This window comes from Phyllobates terribilis, unplaced genomic scaffold (assembly GCF_046119375.1).
Source record: "Phyllobates terribilis strain yellow unplaced genomic scaffold, ASM4611937v1 Scaffold_710__1_contigs__length_769263, whole genome shotgun sequence".
In the NCBI taxonomy this organism is placed as follows: Eukaryota; Metazoa; Chordata; class Amphibia; order Anura; family Dendrobatidae; genus Phyllobates; species Phyllobates terribilis.
In genome coordinates, this window is record NW_027363470.1 from 133,391 (window position 1) to 148,816 (window position 15,426).

The 15,426-nt window shown below is 42.3% G+C and overlaps 8 non-coding genes across 8 annotated transcripts; all 8 read left to right on the forward strand.

Annotated features, from left to right (window-relative positions):
- Positions 1–660: 660 nt before the first annotated feature.
- LOC141236649 (U2 spliceosomal RNA) lies at positions 661–851 on the forward strand. Its single transcript, XR_012302300.1, has one exon. It is a non-coding gene; the product is annotated as a U2 spliceosomal RNA (small nuclear RNA).
- A 1,098-nt stretch (positions 852–1,949) lies between these two features.
- On the forward strand, positions 1,950–2,140 carry LOC141236650 (U2 spliceosomal RNA). The gene has a single exon (XR_012302301.1). It is a non-coding gene; the product is annotated as a U2 spliceosomal RNA (small nuclear RNA).
- Positions 2,141–8,594: 6,454 nt separating this feature from the next.
- LOC141236714 (U2 spliceosomal RNA) lies at positions 8,595–8,782 on the forward strand. The gene has a single exon (XR_012302364.1). It is a non-coding gene; the product is annotated as a U2 spliceosomal RNA (small nuclear RNA).
- Positions 8,783–9,897: 1,115 nt separating this feature from the next.
- Positions 9,898–10,088, forward strand: LOC141236804 (U2 spliceosomal RNA). Its single transcript, XR_012302416.1, has one exon. It is a non-coding gene; the product is annotated as a U2 spliceosomal RNA (small nuclear RNA).
- A 1,115-nt stretch (positions 10,089–11,203) lies between these two features.
- LOC141236436 (U2 spliceosomal RNA) lies at positions 11,204–11,394 on the forward strand. The gene has a single exon (XR_012302088.1). It is a non-coding gene; the product is annotated as a U2 spliceosomal RNA (small nuclear RNA).
- A 1,115-nt stretch (positions 11,395–12,509) lies between these two features.
- Positions 12,510–12,700, forward strand: LOC141236447 (U2 spliceosomal RNA). Its single transcript, XR_012302099.1, has one exon. It is a non-coding gene; the product is annotated as a U2 spliceosomal RNA (small nuclear RNA).
- A 1,115-nt stretch (positions 12,701–13,815) lies between these two features.
- Positions 13,816–14,006, forward strand: LOC141236458 (U2 spliceosomal RNA). Its single transcript, XR_012302110.1, has one exon. It is a non-coding gene; the product is annotated as a U2 spliceosomal RNA (small nuclear RNA).
- A 1,117-nt stretch (positions 14,007–15,123) lies between these two features.
- Positions 15,124–15,314, forward strand: LOC141236469 (U2 spliceosomal RNA). The gene has a single exon (XR_012302121.1). It is a non-coding gene; the product is annotated as a U2 spliceosomal RNA (small nuclear RNA).
- The last annotated feature ends 112 nt before the right edge of the window (positions 15,315–15,426 follow it).

Genomic DNA, 15,426 nt, shown 5'->3' on the forward strand with positions numbered 1-15,426 from the left:
CTGCTGCACTTAAAATGTCTTTCTTGGCTTGCTCCAATGCCTTTTCTGAAACGTTGTCTCCCTCTGGTGGAACACTGACTTCTTTCATTTAACGCCTGCAGACTATAAAAAATAACCCAACCCAAAAAGTTTGGTTGATTAGTCTGTGGCATTCTTTTAAACTGTTGCTTATGGCGGTCTCTGTGAGCTTCTCAGTGCCGTTCAACCAGCCAGGTATCCTGCCTGCAGTAGATGGAATGTGGCAATGGAACACTGGCTGCGCGTGTCATAATAGGCTCTGAGCCTTTATATACCAGCGCACGGCAGCAGCCACCTTCAGTCTGCTGCTGGACAGCCAGCAGCAGCAGGAAAGGTAAGTAATCAGCAACACTCCTGCTAAGGGTAGACAGCTGCTCGTCCCCCCCTTAATTGGTTCTCCTCCCTTCCACCGGTGTTGAGGCGGGTGGGAACAGCAGGGGGTGAGGGTGCTGTGCTAAAATAGTTGGAGTCATGCAGATCTAAAACGCGTGGATTGCTGCAGCAGCAAGCCGAAAAGTGCAGGCATGTAAGGGATCTAGAGGTTGACAACATGTCTTCTTAACGGGAGTCCAGGTGGCCATCTCCACAAATGGACTTTTCAGGATCCGAGGGTGGCACCGTAGGCCGAAACCAATTCTGGTTATCGCTTCTCGGCCTTTTGGCTAAGATCAAGTGTAGTATCTGTTCTTATCAGTTTAATATCTGATACGTCCCCTATCTGGGGACCATATATTAAATGGATTTTTAGAACAGGGAGGTGGTAAAAGAGCTTGCTCTGTCCACTCCACGCATTGACCTGGTATTGCAGCATTTCCAGGACCAGTGCACTCATTCTTTAATGCAGTTTCTAAAATCAGAAAGAATTGAATTCAATGCTTTTTGTTGCTTTTGCTTGTTTGTCGGATTTTTGGATGGACTTTTTGGCTTTGCTTTTCTTCTCCTCATTGTATTTTTCATGTTAAAAGTTGCAGAAGCCAGATGACAAACTCATTTTGGTTCAACTTCAGCAACTCTGCATTGCATTGCCATGTACTGTAATGCAATGCTATCTATCTAGCTCTCCCTCTTTACTTCCTTTTGGATAAACAGCCATATTAGGCAAGCATTTTGGAGCTTTCACCTAACTAATTACAGGTGGTGAGATAAGCTGCACAATATAATTGTTCTTTCAGTATATTGTTGCACACACACCATCTATTTAGCAAATGCCCTTGTTATCAACAGCAGCCATTTAAACTCACCTGAGCTAACAGGTATGTGCGCTGGTTACTCTGCTGCACTTAAAATGTCTTTTTTGGCTTGCTCCAATGCCTTTTCTGAAACGTTCTCTCCCTCTGGTGGAACACTGACTTCTTTCATTTAACGCCTGCAGACTATAAAAAATAACCCAACCCAAAAAGTTTGGTTGATTAGTCTGTGGCATTCTTTTAAACTGTTGCTTATGGCGGTCTCTGTGAGCTTCTCAGTGCCGTTCAACCAGCCAGGTATCCTGCCTGCAGTAGATGGAATGTGGCAATGGAACACTGGCTGCGCGTGTCATAATAGGCTCTGAGCCTTTATATACCAGCGCACGGCAGCAGCCACCTTCAGTCTGCTGCTGGACAGCCAGCAGCAGCAGGAAAGTTAAGTAATCAGCAACACTCTTGCTAAGGGTAGACAGCTGCTCGTCCCCCCCTTAATTGGTTCTCCTCCCTTCCACCGGTGTTGAGGTGGGTGGGAACAGCAGGGGGTGAGGGTGCTGTGCTAAAATAGTTGGAGTCATGCAGATCTAAAATGCGTGGATTGCTGCAGCAGCAAGCCGAAAAGTGCAGGCATGTAAGGGATCTAGAGGTTGACAACATGTCTTCTTAACGGGAGTCCAGGTGGCCATCTCCACAAATGGACTTTTCAGGATCCGAGGGTGGCACCGTAGGCCGAAACCAATTCTGGTTATCGCTTCTCGGCCTTTTGGCTAAGATCAAGTGTAGTATCTGTTCTTATCAGTTTAATATCTGATACGTCCCCTATCTGGGGACCATATATTAAATGGATTTTTAGAACAGGGAGGTGGTAAAAGAGCTTGCTCTGTCCACTCCACGCATTGACCTGGTATTGCAGCATTTCCAGGACCAGTGCACTCATTCTTTAATGCAGTTTCTAAAATCAGAAAGAATTGAATTCAATGCTTTTTGTTGCTTTTGCTTGTTTGTCGGATTTTTGGATGGACTTTTTGGCTTTGCTTTTCTTCTCCTCATTGGTTTTTTCATGTTAAAAGTTGCAGAAGCCAGATGACAAACTCATTTTGGTTCAACTTCAGCAACTCTGCATTGCATAGCCATGTACTGTAATGCAATGCTATCTATCTAGCTCTCCCTCTTTCCTTACTTTTGGATAAACAGCCATATTAGGCAAGCATTTTGGAGCTTTCACCTAACTAATTACAGGTGGTGAGATAAGCTGCAAAATATAATTGTTCTTTCAGTATATTGTTGCACACACACCATCTATTTAGCAAATGCCCTTGTTATCAACAGCAGCCATTTAAACTCACCTGAGCTAACAGGTATGTGCGCTGGTTACTCTGCTGCACTTAAAATGTCTTTTTTGGCTTGCTCCAATGCCTTTTCTGAAACGTTGTCTCCCTCTGGTGGAACACTGACTTCTTTCATTTAATGCCTGCAGACTATAAGAAATAACCCAACCCAAAAAGTTTGGTTGATTAGTCTGTGGCATTCTTTTAAACTGTTGCTTATGGCGGTCTCTGTGAGCTTCTCAGTGCCGTTCAACCAGCCAGGTATCCTGCCTGCAGTAGATGGAATGTGGCAATGGAACACTGGCTGCGCGTGTCATAATAGGCTCTGAGCCTTTATATACCAGCGCACGGCAGCAGCCACCTTCAGTCTGCTGCTGGACAGCCAGCAGCAGCAGGAAAGGTAAGTAATCAGCAACACACCTGCTAAGGGTAGACAGCTGCTCGTCCCCCCCTTAATTGGTTCTCCTCCCTTCCACCGGTGTTGAGGCGGGTGGGAACAGCAGGGGGTGAGGGTGCTGTGCTAAAATAGTTGGAGTCATGCAGATCTAAAACGCGTGGATTGCTGCAGCAGCAAGCCGAAAAGTGCAGGCATGTAAGGGATCTAGAGGTTGACAACATGTCTTCTTAACGGGAGTCCAGGAGCTCATCTCCACAAATGGACTTTTCAGGATCAGAGGGTGGCAACGAAGGCCGAAACCAATTCTGGTTATCGCTTCTCGGCCTTTTGGCTGCGGTCAAGTGTCTTGTACAGGCGACTGTGGTCCAGAAGGTACTCGGGTACCCCTCTCCTCGGCCTTGCAGGGTGACCCACTTCGGTGGGCTCCCCTGCCTGCTGCTATTGGGAGAGGGCTTAGTCCCAGGGTAACGGGTTGCGATCCCCCCCAGCCTCTCAGGTGTTTCTGTTTACAGAACTCTGAAAGGCGCAGATTGCAAGTGGTTTGCGATTTGCTTTTTCTTGTTGCGTTACCATGGAGGTTGACCCCAACCTCGTGCCTCACTATGCGAGGCTTAAAAACACTATCCGTATTCATTTCACAGAGGGCGGAAGTGATGAAAGGAAATTGCGGTACGTAGTCCAGGACGTGCTTGAAGGGCTCTTTCATGTGCAGAAGAACGAGATTCTCTCTATCCAGGATTATCCGAGGCGTGGCGATTATGACATCACCTTCACCGGGGAAGGCATTTTTCAGGATGTCCTGGTAAGAGCCAGAAAGGCAAAAAACAATCCTATTCTAAAAGGAATACAAGTTATCGAGCACGTCCTGGATGAGGTAAAAATGGTAATCCTTAAAGTATTTTCTCCTTTCGTTACTTCAGTGGAACTAACATGTTTTCTTTCAATGTACTTTAAAAGTGTAAAATGTATAGGGAAAGTACTTAATGAGTTTCACATATGGACGTCCAAATGGAAATTTCTAGTAACATGTGAAAGAGACCCTAATTTCCCAGGCGGTGTGAAACTCCCTCCTGCACGTTTTAAAATAGGTTCCTCAAATGGAGACTTCTTTTTTTCTGGTATGCCACCCTTTTGTAGAAACTGTGGAAAATATGGCCATTTTAAGGATGACTGTGAGGCAACCTGTAGAAACTGTGCTAGTACAGAACATGACACCAAAGAATGTCCTCATGATAAAAAATGTAATTTCTGCCAAAAACCTGGTCATTTTTATTTTTCATGCCCACATAGGTTCTGGGAGGCCGAACAGAGACGGAAGGAAAAGGCCAGGACATCTGAAAATGAACCAACAGGTCAGACCACCCCTCAGGAGGAGGAACAACAACCTGGAGCCTCAGCGAGCAAAGAGGGCGATTCGAGTGATGAGGAAAGCTCAGAGGTAATGAAGGGTAACTCCCAAGCAGTGAGGAAAAGTTGGCACCAAGACAACAGGGAGGCTAAAAGAAAGGCAGAAAAGGAACAAAAGGGCATGATCGGTAAAACCAAAAGAGACCGGCAGAAGGTTGACACCGAGCCCGAGGCAAAAACTGGGTTTCCTGGGCCTGAGTCTGAGGCTAACTGGACTACGGTGGGTCCCCATAAAAAGAAAAGAGGGAAGAAAGATGGTTCGAATGGAGCGGCTGATGGGGATCAGATGGACACATCTCCTGGTGGGGATGTGGACGTTGGTCCCCCAAAGGTCCCGGACCCTGCTGACCCCGGTGGGGAGCCGGGCCTTGCCAGCTCCGTGAGCTCGGGTACATTGCCTTGTACACAACCTTCCCCTGTGTGTCGGCCTCCCCTGGGTGCAGGGGAGCCACCTGGGGACCCACCTGATAAGGATCTGAATGGCCAGCCCATGGAGACCCAGGGTGCTGTTCCTCTTAGTTGTCTCCCAAGCTACTCACATGTAGCGTTGGGTCATTGTTTTGGTGAGTCAAGTTCCTCCTCCATGGAGTCCTTACTTACGATAAATTCGGACGAGGGAAGTAGCTCGAGCGTAAGTGGTCTGGCCGGTTCAGCGGATAGGAAGTAAGTTCCGTATTTCTGTTTTATATAATTTTTTTACTTTCCTCCAATGGCAGAACTTAAGGGCATTTCCCTCAATGTGAGGGGTCTAAAATCAAAAACCAGAAGAGTAACATTATTTAATTTTTTAACTTGTCTTACTGCTTCCGTCTTCTTTTTACAGGAATGCAATATCCCGCACACAGTATCCTACAAAAAATACAAAGAGGATTGGAAATGTGGCCCATCAGTGTGGTCCGGGTCAAATGTTACCGGATCAGCAGGGATAGCTATACTTTTTAAGGGAAACGTTCAAATTGATTTTATCCAAGAGATTTTACCAGGTCGTATGTTATTAGTTAAAGCTTTTATTAATGGTGTAAAATGGCAATTTTTAAATTTTTATGGGTCCCCAGATAAAAATGAAAGAGCTGACATGTTAGAGATTTTACCATTATTTATTAATACCTCTGAACCTTTTATCTTGGCAGGTGATTTTAATTGTATTTTAAAGGGTGAAAGTCGGCGCTCTACAGCCGTAAGTAGAAACTATGACAAAACTTCCGGTATGTTAAGTAATATTTTAAGTGATTTTAGACTTGTTGATATTTATAAAGAATGCAACAAGACTAGTTCAGTAGAGGCCGGCTTTACCTGGAGCAATTTAAATTGCAGTTCAAGAATAGATTTTATATTCGGTTCAGAACAAATTTTACCTGATAAATGTGAAACCCACGATAATATCTTCTCAGATCATAAATTTTTATCTTTTAGTGTAAAAATTAATGCTAATAAAAAATGTGGGAAAAAAACTTGGAAAATGAATGTATCCCTTTTAAATGATTCTAAGATTTTATCGGATTTTATTGAATTTTATAAAAACTGCAGGAGGAAGAAAGATGTAAATGTCCGTATAAGTGCCTGGTGGGATAAAATGAAAAAAAAAATAAAAGATTTTTTTATTAAGAAAAGCATATATAAAGCAAAAGAAAAGCTAGAATTATATAATAATTTAAATACCCGGTTACAGACCTTATATAAACTTAGAGAAAATGGTCTAGAAGTAGAAAAAGATATTAAAATACTGAAAGAAGAAATAACAAAATCACTAGAACAAAAAGGGAAAGAGCTCATTTTCCGCTCCAGAATAAAACATGTGGAGGAAGACGAAAAATGTTCTAGATATTTTTTTAAAAAAAATTAGAGAGAAAAAAACAGTAATTGAAGATATAGATGGAGAGAAAAATATGGGAAAAATTTTGGAAAAGGTACATGGTTGCTATTTTAATCTTTTTAATGATAAAACAATAGATGAAAATATAATGCAAAATTCCCTAGAAGAAATAACATCTGTTTTAGATACCGCCTCCCAAGAATTTTTATCACAAAACATAACAGAAGAAGAAATTTTACAAACCATAAAAAGTTTTAAAATTGGAAAAGTCCCTGGATCAGACGGTATTCCTATAGAGTTTTATGTAAAATTTTATGATATTTTAAAAGAGGATCTGTTTTATGTTTTTACTGAAGTTTTTAATGATAAGGTTTTATTAAAATCCTGGAAAAAAGGGGAGGTCTCATTATTATATAAGAAAGGTGATAAGACAGACTTAAAAAACTGGAGACCTATAACCCTACTAAACTGTGACTATAAAATAATGGCAAAAATTTGTGCAAACCGCCTTAAAAAAATTATAGGAAAAATAATCCACTCAAACCAAGTATGTGGTGTGCCTGAGCGCAGTATCTGGGACAATCTAAACCTTGTTAAAGACTGTATTGAAGACATTAAAAACAGAAAAGGGAAGATGGCAATTTTATCAATTGACTTCGAAAAAGCTTTTGATCAGATTTCTCATTTTTATCTTTTTAAGGTTTTAGAAAAAATGGGCATACCAGAAAGGTTTTTATTATCTCTTAAAGCGTTTTATAAGGACTGCACAAGTAAGATTTTAGTAAATGGTTTTAAGACACAAGATGTTTTTTTAAAATCAGGGGTAAAACAGGGGTGCCCCCTGTCCCCACTACTTTTTATTTGTGCTCTTGAGCCACTTTTATGTGCAATCCGTAGAGATAGACAAATATGTGGTATCCCTCTACCTGGAAGCAAAGGAACAGAAGCAAAAGTGGTGGGTTACATGGACGATGTGGCAGTCCTTTGCCGAGATGCACCATCACTACAAAACTCACTCAAACAGATCCAATCCTTTTGTACAGCTTCTGGTTTTAAGGTTAATTTTAATAAGAGTAGTATTTTAAATATTGGGGAGATGATTTTACACGATGTTTTTATTCCAATAACTGAATCTATTAATATTTTAGGTATTTCTTTCTGTGAATCCAATAATGGTCTAAATAACTGGGAGGCGGTAGCTCAGAAAGTGAATACGAAAATATGTATGTGGAATATGAGAAAATTAACGATGGAGGGTAAAGTATTAATTATAAAAATGGTCATTTTGCCTCTTTTATTGTATTTGAGTTTGGTTTTCCCTCCCCCTGTAAATATTTTAAAAAAGATCACTAAAGCATGTTTTACTTTTTTCTGGAGTTCTAAGATGGAGAAATTAAAAAGAGAAATTGTAACAAAACCAAAGCTCAAAGGTGGGAAAGACTTTCCAGATTTTAGTAGATTCCTTTTAATTAAATTTTTTTGCTTCTGTTTTAATGCCCTTTTTAAAAATCACTATTGGTCCTTTTTTATGCGTTATAACACTGGTTTTTTTATGAGAAAGTTTGGGTGGTTTGAAACGGTTTTATCATCTCCATATGCTTTTAAACTGCCAACGCATTATTTAATTTTAGAAAAAATAGTGATTCATTTTAATTTAGGGGGTAAAGAAGCGGGAGATCTACAAAATAGTAAGAAATTAATTAAAAGTCTTTGTAAAAATGAAGAGTTATGTAACATTGAGCGCTATGATGATGAACAAATATTGAATATATGGAAAGTCATTAATGCAAAATATCTTTTTAATATACAGAAAGATTTGGCTTGGAGCTGCGCACACCAATGTCTTCCGTGCCGGGCATTCCAACATAGAAGAGGACTCGTGAGGTCTGCCATTTGCCCAAGAAGCGGATGTCAAGAGGAGGAATCAGTGAAACATCTACTATGGACTTGTCCTTTTGCAAAAGCGTTCTGGAGAAAATTGCTCCCTCTGATGGAAAAAGTGGCAGACCTCAAAGACTTTAACTACGCCACAATACTTTATGGACTTATGGAATGCCCAACAAAAGACCAAAAAATTATGGCATGGAAGACAATAAATTGCGCCAAAATAGCTCTCTGGAAAGCCTGAAATATTTTAATTTTTAATCATGATGAATTGTCTTTAAATGATGTTTTTAGTTTTTGTTTAAGTGAAATGTATGTATATTTTTTATTAGATAAAAAAAATAATCCAAATATCTCCCTAAAATGGGATGTCAATGTATGGAACACATTTTGAATTTTTGTAACATTTTATTAATTTGAATATATGCAAATTTTTATCCTATTTGAATAATTTATGCTTTTAAGTCTCGTATGTTTCGAGACAATGTATAAAAATTTGTAATGATGTAAAATGTTGCTTTTATTTCTGTACATCTGTGTAATTTTTAAATAAAACTGGTTTTATCCCTGTGAGGGGATAGCCAAATTAAAAAAAAAATCTGTTCTTATCAGTTTAATATCTGATACGTCCCCTATCTGGGGACCATATATTAAATGGATTTTTAGAACAGGGAGATGGAAAAAGAGCTTGCTCTGTCCACTCCACGCATTGACCTGGTATTGCAGTATCTCCAGGACCGGTGCACCCCTTCTTTAATGCAGTTTCTAAAATCAGAAAGAATTGAATTCAATGTTTTTTGTTCATTTTGCTTGTTTGTCGGATTTTGGGATGGACTCTTTGGCTTTGCTTTTCTTCTCCTCATTGGATTTTTCATGTTCAAAGTTGCAGAAGCCAGATTACAAGCTCATTTTGGTTCAACTTCAGCAACTGTGCATTGCATTGCCATGTAATGTGATGCAATGCTATCTTTCTAGCTCTCCCTTTTTACTTCCTTTTGGATAAACAGACATATTAGGCAAGCATTTTGGAGCTTTCACCTAAATAACTACAGGTGGTGAGATAAGCTGCACAATATAATTGACCTTTCAGTATATTGTTGCACACACACCATCTATTTAGCAAATGCCCTTGTTATCAACAGCAGCCTTTTAAACTCACCTGAGCTAACAGGTATGTGCACTGGTTACTCTGCTGCGCTTAAAATTTCTTTTTTGGTTTGCTACAATGCCTTTTCTGAAACGTTGTCTCCCTCTGCTGGAACACTGACTTCTTTCATTTAATGCCTGCAGACTATAAAAGAGAACCCAACCCAAAAAGTTTGGTTGATTAGTCTGTGGCATTCTGTTAAACTGTTGCTTATGGCGGTCTCTGTGAGCTTCTCAGCGACATTCAGCCAGCCAGGTATCCTGCCTGCAGTAGATGGAATGTGGCAATGGAACGCTGGCTGCGCGTGTCATAATAGGCTCTGAGCCTTTATATACCTGTGCACAGCAGCAGCCACCTTCAGTCTGCTGCTGGACAGCCAGCAGCAGCAGCAGCAGGAGAGGTATGTAATCAGGAGCCCTCCTGCTAAGGGTAGACAGCTGCTCGTTCCACCCCACCCCCCGCCTTAATTGGTTCTCCTCCCTTCCAACGGTGTTGAGGCGGGTGGGAACAGCAGGGGGTGAAGGTGCTGTGTTTAAAGAGGTGGAGTTATGCAGATCTAAAACGCGTGGATTGCAGCAGCAGCAAGCCGAAAAGTGCAGGCATGTAAGGGATCTAGAGGTTGACAACATGTCTTCTTAACGGGAGTCCAGGAGCTCATCTCCACAAATGGACTTTTCAGGATCCTTGGGTGGCTCCGTAGTTTGAAACCAATTCTGGTTATCGCTTCTCGGCCTTTTGGCTAAGATCAAGTGTAGTATCTGTTCTTATCAGTTTAATATCTGATACGTCCCCTATCTGGGGACCATATATTAAATGGATTTTTAGAACAGGGAGATGGAAAAAGAGCTTGCTCTGTCCACTCCACGCATTGACCTGGTATTGCAGTATCTCCAGGACCGGTGCACCCCTTCTTTAATGCAGTTTCTAAAATCAGAAAGAATTGAATTCAATGTTTTTTGTTCATTTTGCTTGTTTGTCGGATTTTGGGATGGACTCTTTGGCTTTGCTTTTCTTCTCCTCATTGGATTTTTCATGTTCAAAGTTGCAGAAGCCAGATTACAAGCTCATTTTGGTTCAACTTCAGCAACTGTGCATTGCATTGCCATGTAATGTGATGCAATGCTATCTTTCTAGCTCTCCCTTTTTACTTCCTTTTGGATAAACAGACATATTAGGCAAGCATTTTGGAGCTTTCACCTAAATAACTACAGGTGGTGAGATAAGCTGCACAATATAATTGACCTTTCAGTATATTGTTGCACACACACCATCTATTTAGCAAATGCCCTTGTTATCAACAGCAGCCTTTTAAACTCACCTGAGCTAACAGGTATGTGCGCTGGTTACTCTGCTGCGCTTAAAATTTCTTTTTTGGTTTGCTACAATGCCTTTTCTGAAACGTTGTCTCCCTCTGCTGGAACACTGACTTCTTTCATTTAATGCCTGCAGACTATAAAAGAGAACCCAACCCAAAAAGTTTGGTTGATTAGTCTGTGGCATTCTGTTAAACTGTTGCTTATGGCGGTCTCTGTGAGCTTCTCAGCGACATTCAGCCAGCCAGGTATCCTGCCTGCAGTAGATGGAATGTGGCAATGGAACGCTGGCTGCGCGTGTCATAATAGGCTCTGAGCCTTTATATACCTGTGCACAGCAGCAGCCACCTTCAGTCTGCTGCTGGACAGCCAGCAGCAGCAGCAGCAGGAGAGGTATGTAATCAGGAGCCCTCCTGCTAAGGGTAGACAGCTGCTCGTTCCACCCCACCCCCCGCCTTAATTGGTTCTCCTCCCTTCCAACGGTGTTGAGGCGGGTGGGAACAGCAGGGGGTGAAGGTGCTGTGTTTAAAGAGGTGGAGTTATGCAGATCTAAAACGCGTGGATTGCAGCAGCAGCAAGCCGAAAAGTGCAGGCATGTAAGGGATCTAGATGTTGACAACATGTCTTCTTAACGGGAGTCCAGGAGCTCATCTCCACAAATGGACTTTTCAGGATCCTTGGGTGGCTCCGTAGTTTGAAACCAATTCTGGTTATCGCTTCTCGGCCTTTTGGCTAAGATCAAGTGTAGTATCTGTTCTTATCAGTTTAATATCTGATACGTCCCCTATCTGGGGACCATATATTAAATGGATTTTTAGAACAGGGAGATGGAAAAAGAGCTTGCTCTGTCCACTCCACGCATTGACCTGGTATTGCAGTATCTCCAGGACCGGTGCACCCCTTCTTTAATGCAGTTTCTAAAATCAGAAAGAATTGAATTCAATGTTTTTTGTTCATTTTGCTTGTTTGTCGGATTTTGGGATGGACTCTTTGGCTTTGCTTTTCTTCTCCTCATTGGATTTTTCATGTTCAAAGTTGCAGAAGCCAGATTACAAGCTCATTTTGGTTCAACTTCAGCAACTGTGCATTGCATTGCCATGTAATGTGATGCAATGCTATCTTTCTAGCTCTCCCTTTTTACTTCCTTTTCGATAAACAGACATATTAGGCAAGCATTTTGGAGCTTTCACCTAAATAACTACAGGTGGTGAGATAAGCTGCACAATATAATTGACCTTTCAGTATATTGTTGCACACACACCATCTATTTAGCAAATGCCCTTGTTATCAACAGCAGCCTTTTAAACTCACCTGAGCTAACAGGTATGTGCGCTGGTTACTCTGCTGCGCTTAAAATTTCTTTTTTGGTTTGCTACAATGCCTTTTCTGAAACGTTGTCTCCCTCTGCTGGAACACTGACTTCTTTCATTTAATGCCTGCAGACTATAAAAGAGAACCCAACCCAAAAAGTTTGGTTGATTAGTCTGTGGCATTCTGTTAAACTGTTGCTTATGGCGGTCTCTGTGAGCTTCTCAGCGACATTCAGCCAGCCAGGTATCCTGCCTGCAGTAGATGGAATGTGGCAATGGAACGCTGGCTGCGCGTGTCATAATAGGCTCTGAGCCTTTATATACCTGTGCACAGCAGCAGCCACCTTCAGTCTGCTGCTGGACAGCCAGCAGCAGCAGCAGCAGGAGAGGTATGTAATCAGAAGCCCTCCTGCTAAGGGTAGACAGCTGCTCGTTCCACCCCACCCCCCGCCTTAATTGGTTCTCCTCCCTTCCAACGGTGTTGAGGCGGGTGGGAACAGCAGGGGGTGAAGGTGCTGTGTTTAAAGAGGTGGAGTTATGCAGATCTAAAACGCGTGGATTGCAGCAGCAGCAAGCCGAAAAGTGCAGGCATGTAAGGGATCTAGAGGTTGACAACATGTCTTCTTAACGGGAGTCCAGGAGCTCATCTCCACAAATGGACTTTTCAGGATCCTTGGGTGGCTCCGTAGTTTGAAACCAATTCTGGTTATCGCTTCTCGGCCTTTTGGCTAAGATCAAGTGTAGTATCTGTTCTTATCAGTTTAATATCTGATACGTCCCCTATCTGGGGACCATATATTAAATGGATTTTTAGAACAGGGAGATGGAAAAAGAGCTTGCTCTGTCCACTCCACGCATTGACCTGGTATTGCAGTATCTCCAGGACCGGTGCACCCCTTCTTTAATGCAGTTTCTAAAATCAGAAAGAATTGAATTCAATGTTTTTTGTTCATTTTGCTTGTTTGTCGGATTTTGGGATGGACTCTTTGGCTTTGCTTTTCTTCTCCTCATTGGATTTTTCATGTTCAAAGTTGCAGAAGCCAGATTACAAGCTCATTTTGGTTCAACTTCAGCAACTGTGCATTGCATTGCCATGTAATGTGATGCAATGCTATCTTTCTAGCTCTCCCTTTTTACTTCCTTTTGGATAAACAGACATATTAGGCAAGCATTTTGGAGCTTTCACCTAAATAACTACAGGTGGTGAGATAAGCTGCACAATATAATTGACCTTTCAGTATATTGTTGCACACACACCATCTATTTAGCAAATGCCCTTGTTATCAACAGCAGCCTTTTAAACTCACCTGAGCTAACAGGTATGTGCGCTGGTTACTCTGCTGCGCTTAAAATTTCTTTTTTGGTTTGCTACAATGCCTTTTCTGAAACGTTGTCTCCCTCTGCTGGAACACTGACTTCTTTCATTTAATGCCTGCAGACTATAAAAGAGAACCCAACCCAAAAAGTTTGGTTGATTAGTCTGTGGCATTCTGTTAAACTGTTGCTTATGGCGGTCTCTGTGAGCTTCTCAGCGACATTCAGCCAGCCAGGTATCCTGCCTGCAGTAGATGGAATGTGGCAATGGAACGCTGGCTGCGCGTGTCATAATAGGCTCTGAGCCTTTATATACCTGTGCACAGCAGCAGCCACCTTCAGTCTGCTGCTGGACAGCCAGCAGCAGCAGCAGCAGGAGAGGTATGTAATCAGGAGCCCTCCTGCTAAGGGTAGACAGCTGCTCGTTCCACCCCACCCCCCGCCTTAATTGGTTCTCCTCCCTTCCAACGGTGTTGAGGCGGGTGGGAACAGCAGGGGGTGAAGGTGCTGTGTTTAAAGAGGTGGAGTTATGCAGATCTAAAACGCGTGGATTGCAGCAGCAGCAAGCCGAAAAGTGCAGGCATGTAAGGGATCTAGAGGTTGACAACATGTCTTCTTAACGGGAGTCCAGGAGCTCATCTCCACAAATGGACTTTTCAGGATCCTTGGGTGGCTCCGTAGTTTGAAACCAATTCTGGTTATCGCTTCTCGGCCTTTTGGCTAAGATCAAGTGTAGTATCTGTTCTTATCAGTTTAATATCTGATACGTCCCCTATCTGGGGACCATATATTAAATGGATTTTTAGAACAGGGAGATGGAAAAAGAGCTTGCTCTGTCCACTCCACGCATTGACCTGGTATTGCAGTATCTCCAGGACCGGTGCACCCCTTCTTTAATGCAGTTTCTAAAATCAGAAAGAATTGAATTCAATGTTTTTTGTTCATTTTGCTTGTTTGTCGGATTTTGGGATGGACTCTTTGGCTTTGCTTTTCTTCTCCTCATTGGATTTTTCATGTTCAAAGTTGCAGAAGCCAGATTACAAGCTCATTTTTTTTTTCAACTTCAGCAACTGTGCATTGCATTGCCATGTAATGTGATGCAATGCTATCTTTCTAGCTCTCCCTTTTTACTTCCTTTTGGATAAACAGACATATTAGGCAAGCATTTTGGAGCTTTCACCTAAATAACTACAGGTGGTGAGATAAGCTGCACAATATAATTGACCTTTCAGTATATTGTTGCACACACACCATCTATTTAGCAAATGCCCTTGTTATCAACAGCAGCCTTTTAAACTCACCTGAGCTAACAGGTATGTGCGCTGGTTACTCTGCTGCGCTTAAAATTTCTTTTTTGGTTTGCTACAATGCCTTTTCTGAAACGTTGTCTCCCTCTGCTGGAACACTGACTTCTTTCATTTAATGCCTGCAGACTATAAAAGAGAACCCAACCCAAAAAGTTTGGTTGATTAGTCTGTGGCATTCTGTTAAACTGTTGCTTATGGCGGTCTCTGTGAGCTTCTCAGCGACATTCAGCCAGCCAGGTATCCTGCCTGCAGTAGATGGAATGTGGCAATGGAACGCTGGCTGCGCGTGTCATAATAGGCTCTGAGCCTTTATATACCTGTGCACAGCAGCAGCCACCTTCAGTCTGCTGCTGGACAGCCAGCAGCAGCAGCAGCAGGAGAGGTATGTAATCAGGAGCCCTCCTGCTAAGGGTAGACAGCTGCTCGTTCCACCCCACCCCCCGCCTTAATTGGTTCTCCTCCCTTCCAACGGTGTTGAGGCGGGTGGGAACAGCAGGGGGTGAAGGTGCTGTGTTTAAAGAGGTGGAGTTATGCAGATCTAAAACGCGTGGATTGCAGCAGCAGCAAGCCGAAAAGTGCAGGCATGTAAGGGATCTAGAGGTTGACAACATGTCTTCTTAACGGGAGTCCAGGAGCTCATCTCCACAAATGGACTTTTCAGGATCCTTGGGTGGCTCCGTAGTTTGAAACCAATTCTGGTTATCGCTTCTCGGCCTTTTGGCTAAGATCAAGTGTAGTATCTGTTCTTATCAGTTTAATATCTGATACGTCCCCTATCTGGGGACCATATATTAAATGGATTTTTAGAACAGGGAGATGGAAAAAGAGCTTGCTCTGTCCACTCCACGCATTGACCTGGTATTGCAGTATCTCCAGGACCGGTGCACCCCTTCTTTAATGCAGTTTCTAAAATCAGAAAGAATTGAATTCAATGTTTTTTGTTCATTTTGCTTGTTTGTCGGATTTTGGGATGGACTCTTTGGCTTTGCTTTTCTTCTCCTCAT